Consider the following 12,890-nt stretch of genomic DNA (forward strand, 5'->3'; position numbering starts at 1 on the left):
GTAATACCTGCTGAAATAAATGTGCCAACTATGCGCATAGCTTCCTTCGATGAAAGTAGCAATAGCGAAGAACTGCGTGAAAATCTAAACTTAGTTGAAGAGCGCAGGGAAATGGCGGCCATAAAAGAAGCAATCAACAAACAAAGAATTGCAAGCTACTATAATAAGCGCGTACAACCATTATCTTTCCAATTGGATGACTTGGTATGGCGAAAGAATGAAGCAAGCAGAGCAGAAGACACGGGTAAACTCGGACCTAAATGGGAAGGACCATACAAGGTTATTGGCGTAAGCGATACAGGGGCTTATTGACTAGCAAGTCTAGATGGAAAAGCAATAAAACGCACCTGGCATGCGCAAACACTGAAACGGTGCTGCATATAAAAAACTGCAGAGGGATTGATCATGCCAAATAACTATTTAAAGTTTTTATTATGTAAAGTTTTTATTTTCCATTGTAAACATGACAACTAAGTGTTGGTCAGGTGATATGTTTGAAATAAATTGAATCATGCAATTTAAGCCAATAACTTTTGCATTTTTATATTTGTTGATTGCATGCCCCTTAAGCTGCACAGGGACACACTCCGAGTCTCAAGTGGCATAGTTTAGTTTGGTTACTAATACTATTTTTAATGGTAACAGTAGTAAAATATTGGTTTGTTTCAAACGCTCGTACACCGCGCAAGACGGAGACTTGCACAGTCTAGACTATAAAACATAAATTTGGTTTACTTGTTTAAATAACCCGGACATTAGCGTGGCCGGAAGACTCTTGAGTATAGACATTGGTTCGTCTATAGTACGGGTAAATTACATTGGATTGTATATGCGTACATACTTATAAAATTTTTTATAAAAGTCTTGAGTATAAACTTATAAGCATTGGTTTGCTTACTTTTGGGTAAAACATTGGATTGTTAGCGCAAGAATAAAAAGATAGTGAAATGATTGAAGGGTCGCTCCCATCATTAATTCATGGCATTTATTCTAAACATGAGTTATTGAATGCATATAATTGTAACGAATCATTATAACCCCCATAGTGATTTCATAAAAACGCAATAATTGCACTTTAACCAAAAGAAATATCGAATTATATTCAACCAAAGCTAACAAATTACAATTAGAAGATATAAAGTCAACCGCTTAGCATAAAAGCGGGACATGTACTAAAATTTGACCTACTATACGCTAATATAAAAAATAAAAAAGGGGGTGGCATTGGCTGGAACGTTTACCCTACACTAAGGAGAGTATGCCATCCTCGCACGCAGCGATCAGATGCATACCCTGTTTTAAATATAAAATAAAAATATAATATAGGGATGCGAAACCTCCATGGTTACAAGGCCCATTGATGTTGCAAGCGGAAGTGTACGAAATACTATTATTTTTATTACAAAATACGACGAAATATGATACAAGTTTTTTATAATTTACGGATGGATATACCTAAACTCAGCTACAACACTATAGGCGGTGTACCTAATCGTAGAGTAGTTTAGCTTTTAGTAAGTCCCGTTCGTTCCACAGGGAGCTAGTGATTACGTACTACATTTTTAACAACTATATTTATATAAAATATATATAATTATATATAGTAATATTATTATAATAAAATGCGGGTTTACCGTTTAATGACCGGTTTGTAGATTTTATATTTTAAGCATAAAGATGAATGACAATAATTAAAGTGCGTAAAATAAATGACAAAATTTAAATGACGATATATAAAATTGCGAATAATAAAATGACAATAATTAAAAGTACTATGAGAAATACAATAAAAGTATTATGCTTATTTAAACTTCCGTAATCATGATGTTTGACATTTTAATTTTAATTTATTACTCTAGGTTAATTGTCTTTGTCCTGGATTATTTGAAACCTATCTGATTTTTGCCCATAATAGTCCATCGGTCATAATTATAAAATACTCGTCAAATTAACCTTATTCACGAAGTCAAATATTCCAACTAATTAGGGATTTAGACTGTAACAAGGTTTTAATGCTTTGTTAATAATTACACCAGGTTATCGACTGCGCGTGATCCAAGGTTTTAATACTTTGTTAACAATTACACCAATTACCCTTGTATGTAAACCACCCCTGTTTTAATAAGATGTGAACATTAATTTACCCACTTGATCAGTTTGAATAATCAATTACCCAACCCGAATAATTAATTAAATGATTGTAAAGGATATCGTATAAACGTCACTAAATAGGACATACATAATCATTTAATAATTATTAGATTAACTAATTTGAAGATAGGTTTGACAGATTCCAATGAGTTGTCATTCGATTAGACAATACCCCCATCCATTAATAGTCCATAGTTCAATGTCCACAAGTGTCGGTCTTTTGTCCAAACCCTAATTATGGTACAAAATCCAATAACCCCATTTTAATATTTAGTCCAACATCACGATTACTTCGGCTCAAATAAGCATAATAATAACTTAGTTACGATACATTAATTTAAAAAGGAAGAACATAGCTTACAGTGATTATTAATAGCGTAGCGTTCCACGGACAGAGTCTCAAGTTTAAGACCCGTAAAACAATTCTTACAATAACCCAATTATTATTAAACTTAAATTAAAATTAAAATTAAAATTAAAATTATATATATTACATATAGAGAGAAAGAAAGAAATTGAGGTGGTAAACTCATCAAAATTCGTTGCAATTTATAGAGTTGGCCAGCATCCTTCAGTCATGCGATCTCATGATATTACTTCTTCCTGGCCATGCGATCGCATGGTCAGCCTGTCCCAGATATTTTGCTAAACGAAATGTGGGCTGCTCGAATTAATTAATATATATAATATAATATATATAATTTTATATAATTATATATATATATATATATATATATATATATATATATATATATTATATTATATTCTTGTGCAATGTTGACTTATAATTTTAGCTCCGTTGACTCGTACATTTACGCCCGGTTTATGTCTCGGTTCTGGATTTTTGAACGTCCTTTCGTATGCCTAGATATCTTGTACTTTGCATTTCGCGACTTGTACTCTTGTAATTTTTAGACGTTGATCATCAATAAATTGAACCACTTGGATTGTAGCTTGTACGTTTGAGCATTTTAGACGTTTACGTCTTCAAATGTTCGTTTTCTTCTTTTATCTTCGCACTTATTTAATATAAACGATTACAACTTAAAAATAGAACAATTACAACTAAAAACTTTACATATTAGAAGGATATTGCGACTAAATATATGATCATTTGAGGCACTATCAAATATCCTCACACTTGAACGTTGCTTATCCTCAAGCAATATAGAACTTGAAATAATATAATACATCACACGAATCACTTCTTTATTCTTCACACTTTGTACATTAGTGATTTTGATACGGCTGTATGAAAAATGATAGTAACGATGTGGTTTACAGTCCCACATGACTATGAAAATTTAGATCCTTAATGAAATTGGATCTTTATAAAAATATTTGATCTTGTGAAAATTTAATCTAGCTTTTGCCCTAGATAAGTTTTCCGGAATAACCCTTCACCGGTGTTTGCAAAAGATTTTCGTGGGTTTTGTGGGTTTCAGATTTTATAATTTTAGCTCAACACTTGCGGATTTGTGTCACCCACTTGCTAACCTTGTATTAGTAAATCACACGTCCAGTATACTTGCTCCGTATATTACCTTTCGGTAAACTACCGTCCGGTTGTAAAGAAAAGCGTTGAACAAGCAACTGTTAAGGCAATGTCCCAGGACATGCAAATAATTATGGTCAAAAACGTGTCGGATGTAATTACTATCCTTTGTAGGAGCAATAATAAAGATCACCCTATAATTTTTCAGTCTGGCACAAGGTCCTGTCTTCGACCATGCTATGCAACCACCATTCTTACGGTTGACACCCGATTTGGTTCAGGTGACTTAATGAATTCCGGTGAATTCTTAGGATTTTATGTTCAATGGTAATGAACGCATTGAAAATAGGTTTTCAAAAAACAAATCGATTTTATTTTTGATCAAAATATTTTCTCGTTCAAGCTTGAGTTTAGATATTATTGAATTCCATGAGTTTGTAATTCTCAATCTTTAAAGTCAATCTCAAGGATTGAGTAATATCAGGCTTAAATGCTGATTTTTAATCTTTTAGGAGATTATCCTTTCTGGGAGTCTAATTCATTAGTCTTATCAAGCTAATTTGCACGGCGCCCTACCTATTTTACGAGACAGATCCTCTCATGGTTAGGATAAGTCTGACCACTTGGCGACCCTATTTGATGCTGAGGTCCGTGGATTTCCAGCTGATTTTCGAGAAGACTTTTCAAGGTTTTTCGTAGACTCTACAACTGGTCTGGACGACAACTTCCTGACCTAAATCAAGAAGCGTATGTCTTTTTCGGAAGACTTTACTTCCTTCATTTCTTTTTCTGGAAGACTTTACTTCCTTTTAAATCAAGTGGCACATTCTTTCAAATATATTACAATAAATCGGGTAAAACTGATCAGTATTGTTCAAAACAAAAGTACCTGCAATAATCTGTACAAAAATATGTGATATATGTTTTAAAAAACTTGGTGAATTCTTCCCACACTTAGCTTTTATTTATTCTTTTCTTTACCTTTTTATTCTCCTTTATTCCATTTTAAATGAATTCTAGCGTTTTAGGTTGTTTCTCAATTTATGTTCATTCCGAGGTAACAATAATTTCGGTATTAACACCTAGTTTTATCGTACATAAATATGCATAAACATGATTTTGAATTCATTTAGTTGAAATTTTTTTAAATTTTCATAAAATTTGGCAATTAAACCAAGTGTAAACCCTAGAGAATTTATAACCCTTCTCCACACTTGAGATCATGCAATGCCCTCATTTGCATGAAATCAGACTATAATTATAAATTCATGAGGGTGATTAGTGTAGAAAAGTGATTAAAAATACCCAGTTTGTAATTACTAAGCTCGTCAAATGATAGATGGTGCGCCTCATCGTTCATTCCTTTTGTTATAATTTCACATATGTTTTGCGTCTTATCGTTAAAATTAGTAGCTTTTGCTGAACTTAATGCCAGTATTTGAAAGTGCGCTGTTTTACCCTGTTTTGTACATAATATAAACAACAAACATATATATACATATATTATTTTTTTATTTTTTTTAAATCACACAAAACTTAAATTTAAAAAGCATATTAATTTCATACAAAACCTACAAAACAAAAATTCAGAATGGAGGGAGAAAACTAGTTTTTTAGTGTCTGCTAGTGGAAAAGACCAATCGGGTTCCATTCTTGAAACTACACGAGAATAGAACAACTAACTCTAGACAACATTTTTTTTAGAACATTTGAATCTCCCCACACTTAGGTAGCTGTGATGTCGCAATTGTGATTAACTTCATTGTCAATTTCTTTTGGACCATAATCAACTTGCATATCTGTGACTTTTGCTTTAAGCCATTGGTCGGATTCCTGTGTAATATCCATAAATTTAACTAGTTTCGCCTTTTCTTTAGGCGATAGATTGGATACTAACTGGTTACATAACTTAAAGTTCCCCTTGGTTCTAGCATCGCGAATCCGTTTAATAAGTTTCTTCATTGAACTGTTAACAACGGGGTCATTTAATTTTATATCAACAACGGAGTTCTTTGTTATCAATTCATCATTAGGTGTTACTTCATCTTCCCCATACTTAGGCATTTTATTATTGTTAAGCACTACCGTTGGAGTTGGTAAAACCATATGCTTCTCACCGATCGTTTTTATTGGTTCAACGGTTTTGGTTGGTGGAGATTTAGACTTTCGAATCACAAAGGTGATCAATTTTTCACCATTACTAAGTGTCATTCTACCCTCTTTTACATCAATAAATGCCCCGGTGGACGCTAAGAATGGTCGATCTAAAATTAGAGGAATGTTTGAGTCCTCTTCTATGTCAATGATAATAAATTCGACTACAAAGGTTAAATTACATACTTGAACGGGTAGGTTGTCAGCAATTCCAACTGGGTGCTTAATGGTTTAATCAAAGAGTCGAACACTCATTTCCGTTGGACTTAACTAACTTACACCTAATCTCTTATATAATGAAAGAGGCATAACACTCACACTTGCACCTAAATCTGGTAGTGCATCATACATGACACAATCACTAAGTAGACAAGGAACAATAAATTCACCCGGATCACCCAACCTGGGTGGAAGTTTTGGTGGAACTGTCTTCACCGGGTTTATCTTTACGGTTTTAGTTTCTTGTACTTTCTTATTCTTCTTCTTCTTTCCAAAGGTATCACAAACTTTATTACCTATTACTTGCTCATACTCAACTCCTTTTCTTGGAAACGGGATGGGTGGTCTGTATGGTGCCACCACTGGCTTTACATACTCGGGTGGTGGTGGTGTTGTAACTTCTTCATTGTTACTCACATCTAAAACCTTCCCATCTTCTGATGCTGGTTTTTCAAAATTCGTTGAAACCATATTAACATTTTCATTTCGAGGATTTACTTCAGTATTACTCAGTAGCTTTCCTTGTTTCCTCTCACTCATCATGCTAGCAAGAGTACCTATGTGTTTTTCTAGATTCAAAATGGAAGCTTGTTGAGTTCTTAATGACTGATCAAACCTCTCATTTGTTGGGGTTTGAGATGTAATAAATTGTGTTTGAGATTCCATTAGCTTTTGTACCATTTCTTACAGATTTGACTTTTTCTCTTCGGTTTGTTATGGTGGTTTATACAAACCAGGTCTTTATTGATTGAAAGTGTTGTTTTGAGTTGGTTGGTTATTCAGACCTTGTTGGTTATACGAGTTATTGTTGGGTCCATCTGGATTGTAAAGAATGTTTTGATTTCGATTGAAGTTTGGCCTTGGCGGTTGATAATTATTTTGATAATTATTTTCCGGCCTTTGGTTCATGTAGGAAATATCCTCACGTTGTTCCATAGTTTGCTCAATGTGACAATCTTTCGTTAAGTTTGGTCTACCGCATTGCTCACAACTGATTCGTATTGCGTGAATATCTTTAGGCATCTTTTCCATTCGTCTTTCGAAAGCATCTATTCTTGCGGAAACGGAATCAAAGTCATGGCTAGAATCGGCTCTAGCCGCTTTAGATGAACGAAAAATATCTTTTTCTTGATGCCACTCATGCGAGTGGGAGGCTGTATTATCAATTATCTTGTGAGCTTCGGTTGCGGTTTTCTTCATAATGGAACCACCAGCTGCTGTGTCGGTGTCCTTTCGTGTAGCGATGTCGACACCTTGGTAGGCTATTTGTACTATTTGATAAGTGTCTAAACCGTGTTGAGGACATCCTCTCAACAACTTTCCGAATCTTGTCTACGCCTCATATAATGTTTCATTTGGCTTTTGCGCGAATGTAACAATTTCTCCTTGAAGTCTCACGGCTTTAGATGCCGGAAAGAATCTTTTAAGAAAATTTTCAACTAAGACATCCCATGTGTCAATCGCTCCTTCGGGTAAAGATTCTAACCAATCTTTGGCTTCTCCCTTTAAAGTCCAGGGAAACAACATGAGATAGATCTGTTCATCCTCAACTTCTCTGATTTTAAATAGAGTACAGATCCTATTAAAGATTCAAAGATGTTCGTTTGGATCTTCTTTTGGCGTACCACTATATTGGCATTGATTAGTTACCATGTGTAGGATTTGTCCTTTGATTTCATAATCTGGCGCATTAACATCTGGCCAAATAATGGCGTGACCTTGGCCAGTGCGTGTGGCTCTCATTCGGTCTTCCATACTTTGAGGTTCCGTTACTTCCATAATTGAATTTGTTGAATACGAATCACTGGAGGATTCTGATTTAACGGTTTGTGGTTCAGGAGGAATGATTAGTGGTTCAGGATCTTGGAATTGTCCTTGAATATCCTCCGGGTTCTCAATTGTGAAGTCGGGTTCAAAAAATGGATTATCGAAAATTTGAATTGGAGTACTTGTTCGACTAGATGATGATTCTAAAGAAAAATCAACAGCGACAATATTGGCTAGATGTCTTGATCTAGTTACAGGTGGTGAACGTATGAAAGGTGATGAACGTTTTGCTCGGTGCATTCACTGAATATCCTATTAGTTATAAATATAGAAATTATTAAAGTCATTAAATTAATAGACTTTTCTGATTTTGTCCACGTTTCGAATAGTCAATAGATGCAGCAGGTAGGCATGTTCCTTTAAATCGAAAAATGTAACGACCCGGATTTTTCCGATCATTTTACACTTATAAGATTAATATTTACATAAATTAAACCTTACCAACATGATAAGCAATCTAAATTGTTGAGACTTATGTTTTTGAAAAGAGTTTTACACAACGTTTGACCGTCCAATTTGACCGATGATATCACGAACTATATAACATACGATAATTATACGTTTGTGTATATATATATGTATTTTTATATATTTAACATGATCTAAGAATGTTTTAACATCTCATTGTGTACTAATAACAATGAGTTATAAGTATATTTTGAGACTACTAACTTAAGTTTTCAAAACGATAACTATATGTGACGTTCTTCGACTTAAATACTTAAAACTTATAATGCTTATACATGTATCGTATAGATATGTATTTTATCACTTTTAAAGGATTTATATACATAAAACAATATAAGTATATTTACAAAAGATAGCTATATTTGAATCCTCGTTCCGTTTTCTCAAGATTTGTATACGTATATCTAGGGTATATGTACCCGTATCATACCCAGCTTCTATACGTATTTACTATTGGTATATACACATCACAATCACTTTATTAGCAGCCATGAGTCAGCCAATTTTGGATCTTAGCATGCATGATTAATCAATTTGGCATATTACAAGACTTTTGCACAATATTACAAATTTATACATCTTTTCACCACCATTTATACTCCATTTCATTTTCATTTTTACTACACATTTTCTCTAACCAAAAACACACTCTTAGGAAACTTAAGTGTTCTTCACAATCTCAGCAAATAACCATGAAGATCTAGCTTCAAAAACAACCCTTAATCATCATAAGAAAATCATTCAAGAACACTTCAAAAATCCTTCCAAGTAAACAAGTTTACTTCCAACCTTTCAATCCAACTCCACCACTCTTTTGATTCTAGGATTTTTCTCATCTCTTACAGTAACTTTGTCCAAGTAACTTGAGGTAGTAACCTTATTCATAATCTTATTCAATTCATATTCATATAGCTATCTTATTTTGTGGTATAAAATTTTAACAATAAGAACATAGTTTGAATGATTTCAAACTTGTTCGCAAACTAAATAGATCCTTCTAACTTGACTTTTAAAACACTTCAAGACCTGTAATATATTATAATGATATGCTAACTTAACAGGATATAACTTGGTTTTACAAAGAACACCTTAAAAACTGAATCTACGTCGTCGGAGTGCAACCGGGGGCTGTTTTGGGTTGGATAATTAAAAACCATCTTAAGCTTTGAATTGGAAGTTCATATTCTGGAAAAATGATATTTCTTATGAATATGTTAAAACAAAAAAATTTCATGGTTTAACTCAAAGTGTAAGTATTTTTATAAAAATGATCATTAAATGTTGTTTTTATGATGGAAAATGATCACTTTCATAAGTTTCACCAAAGTTTGACCTATAACCTGTGATTTTGAATACAACCTAAGGTATTTTCAGTTCATATTCTTAAAATTTGACTCGATCCAAGGAAGTGGCAAGTTGAACCAACAAAAACGGAGTTGTAATGAAGAAACTACGATTAAAACAAGATCGGGTATCCGAAGCTAGTTTAGCTACGAAAATATTTGGAGAAAAATTAAATTAATCATATATTTTCTAATTAATATGATATTTCATATATATTTACTTATGATTTGGTTTTATATATTTCAGGACCACCCGTAAACAACACGAGAAGATTAATCATAAGACCTCATGATTGTACGCAACACGTCATTTGACAACACGGTACTTTATGTATGCAACACGTCACTTGACAACATGGTACCATGGGTCGAGATTAATTCTGATCAATACGAATACGATGGGGTCTTTATTTATTTTATTTAAGCAACTAATTGTGGACCACTAACATCGAACTGCTAACTACGGACTAAGAAAATATTAAAAGTATTAAAAGTATATATATATATATATATATATATATATATATATATATATATATATATATATATATATATATATATATATATATATATATGTATGTAACGATTACTTGAAAAGAAAATATGTTGATATATTATATATATGGTTAGGTTTGTGATATCAATCGGAGACCAAGTCGTGTTTATTACCTTCAAGGCAAAACGTGAGTATATAGTCCCACTTTTAAACTCTAAATATTTCGGGATGAGAATACATGCATTTTATGATTTACGTTATGTACACAAGTGATTGAAAATATATATTCTATGTTGAGTTGTACCACTGGCATACTTCCCTGTAACTTGGTAACTATTATTTACATGAGGTATTGTAAACGCGAATCCTGTTGATAGATCTCTCGGGCCTGACAACCCCAACCGGACTGGATGACCAGTATTCAACGATTGCACAGTACTTCGTTTCGGTGACTACATTTGGTACGGTGTAGTAAGATTTCATAATAAAGGGAATATGCGATGTTGATTAAATGTTAAGTATGGTTATCAAGTGCTCAACAACTTAGAATATTTTTATTAAAACGTTTATATATGAAATCTTGTGGTCTATATTTATAACGCTGCTGGCATTAAACCTATATCTCACCAACTTTATGTTGACATTTTAAGCATGTTTATTCTCAGGTGATAACTAAAAGCTTCCGCTGCAACATGTTGAATTTAAGCAAGATCTTGAGTATGCATATTTGTGTCAAAAATAAAACTGCATATCGGAGGATTTGTAATGTAAAATATGTTGGAGGTCGTATTGTTATTATCACATATAAAGTTTGTAAGTCTAAGACTATCGCTAAACGATAATCATTATTAAGTTGTTTAAACCTTGTATTTGTAATAAAAGCTATGGTTTGTATTGTAAAAACGAATGCAGTTTTTGAAAAATGTCGAATATAGAGGTCAATACCTCGCGATGAAATCATATGTTATCGTATTCGTCCTTATGGTTAAGGTCGGGTTATACCAAAAACTATGTGAAGGCCGTAGGAGGAGATGTAGCTTATGATACTCCCTGGGAAGAATTCAAAATAATGCTAATCAACGAGTATTGTCCAAGGAACGAGGTTAGGAAGTTGGAAGCTGAATTACGAAGCCTGAAAGTTGTTGGTACTGAACTCACCAACTACAATCAGCGATTCATGGAATTAGCTTTGCTATGTCCCGAATTGGTACCAACCGAAGAACGGAAGATAGAACTGTACAAAGATGGTTTGCCTAAAAATGTCAAAGCAAATGTTACAGCATCGAAACCCAAGACTATTCATGAAGCCATCACCATGGCGAACGAGTTGATGGACCAGATTATTCTGGATAAGAACACCGATGTCAAGACATCGGGAAACAAAAGAAAGTGGGAAGGTAATCATCAACAATCCAACAAGAAACAAGAAACCACGCAAGGTGCGGGTAGCGGTTCAAACTCAGGTTACAAAGGACGAAATCCTTTGTGTAACAGATGCCACAAACATCACTCTGGTTATTGTAATGTGGTGTGCGAAAATTGTAATCGAAGGGGTCATCTTGCTGAAGATTGTCGGATTCCTGTTACAAATACAAATGGCACCAAGACTCCTGCCACTAATGCAAATAGAACTGCCTTGGCCACTGTTACCTGTTATGGTGTGGGAAACAGGGTCATTATAAGAGCCAGTGTCTGAATCCAGAGAAGAATAATGGATCTGCACGTGGAAGAGCATTTGTTATTAATGCTAGAGAGGCGTGTGAAGACCCGGAGCTTGTTACAGGTACGTTTACCATTAATAACTTATCCACATCTATTATATTTGATACTGGTGCCGATAGAAGTTACGTGAGTAGAGACTTTTACGATAAATTGAATTGTTCATCATTACCTCTAGATGCTAAGTACATGATTGAGTTAGCTAATGGTAAACTAATTAAAGCCGATAAAATTTGCCGTGATTGTAAAATAAATTTAGCCGGAGAAATATTTAAGATTGATTTGATACCCTTAGAATTAGGAAGTTTTGATGTAATAGTTGGCATGGATTGGATGCCCAAAATAGGAGCTGAAGTTGTGTGTGCCAAGAAGGCAATTCGCATTCCTCGTAAGGATAAAACGCCAGTAATGATTTATGGAGAGAAGGGTAACTCAAAGCTAAAACTCATTAGTTGTTTGAAAGCTCAAAAGTGCTTGAAGAAAGGGTGTTATGCTATCTTAGCACATGTTAATAAAGTCAAAACGAAGGAAAAAGTGAAGAGCATCAATGGCGTGCCTGTGGCAAGAGATTTTCCTGAAGTCTTTCCGGAAGAGTTGCCGGGATTACCTCCATTTAGATCTGTAGAATTTCAAATAGATCTAGTACCAGGAGCTGCACCAGTGGCTCGTGCTCCATATAGACTTGCACCATCTGAGTTAAAAGAACTTCAGAGTCAGTTAAAAGAATTACTGGACCGTGGATTCATACGACCAAGTACTTCACCGTGGGGAGCTCTGATTTTATTCGTCAAGAAGAAAGATGGATCTTTTAGGATGTGTATAGATTATTGTGAATTAAATAAGTTAACTATCAAGAATTGGTATCCACTACCGAGAATTGATGACTTATTTGATCAATTGCAAGGATCATGTGTTTACTCGAAAATCGACCTAAGGTCGGGTTATCATCAACTACGCGTCAAAGAAGAAGATATTCCGAAAACTGCTTTTCGGACACGCTACGGTCATTATGAATTTT

The sequence above is a fragment of the Rutidosis leptorrhynchoides genome, chromosome 10, assembly GCF_046630445.1.
Source record: "Rutidosis leptorrhynchoides isolate AG116_Rl617_1_P2 chromosome 10, CSIRO_AGI_Rlap_v1, whole genome shotgun sequence".
In the NCBI taxonomy this organism is placed as follows: Eukaryota; Viridiplantae; Streptophyta; class Magnoliopsida; order Asterales; family Asteraceae; genus Rutidosis; species Rutidosis leptorrhynchoides.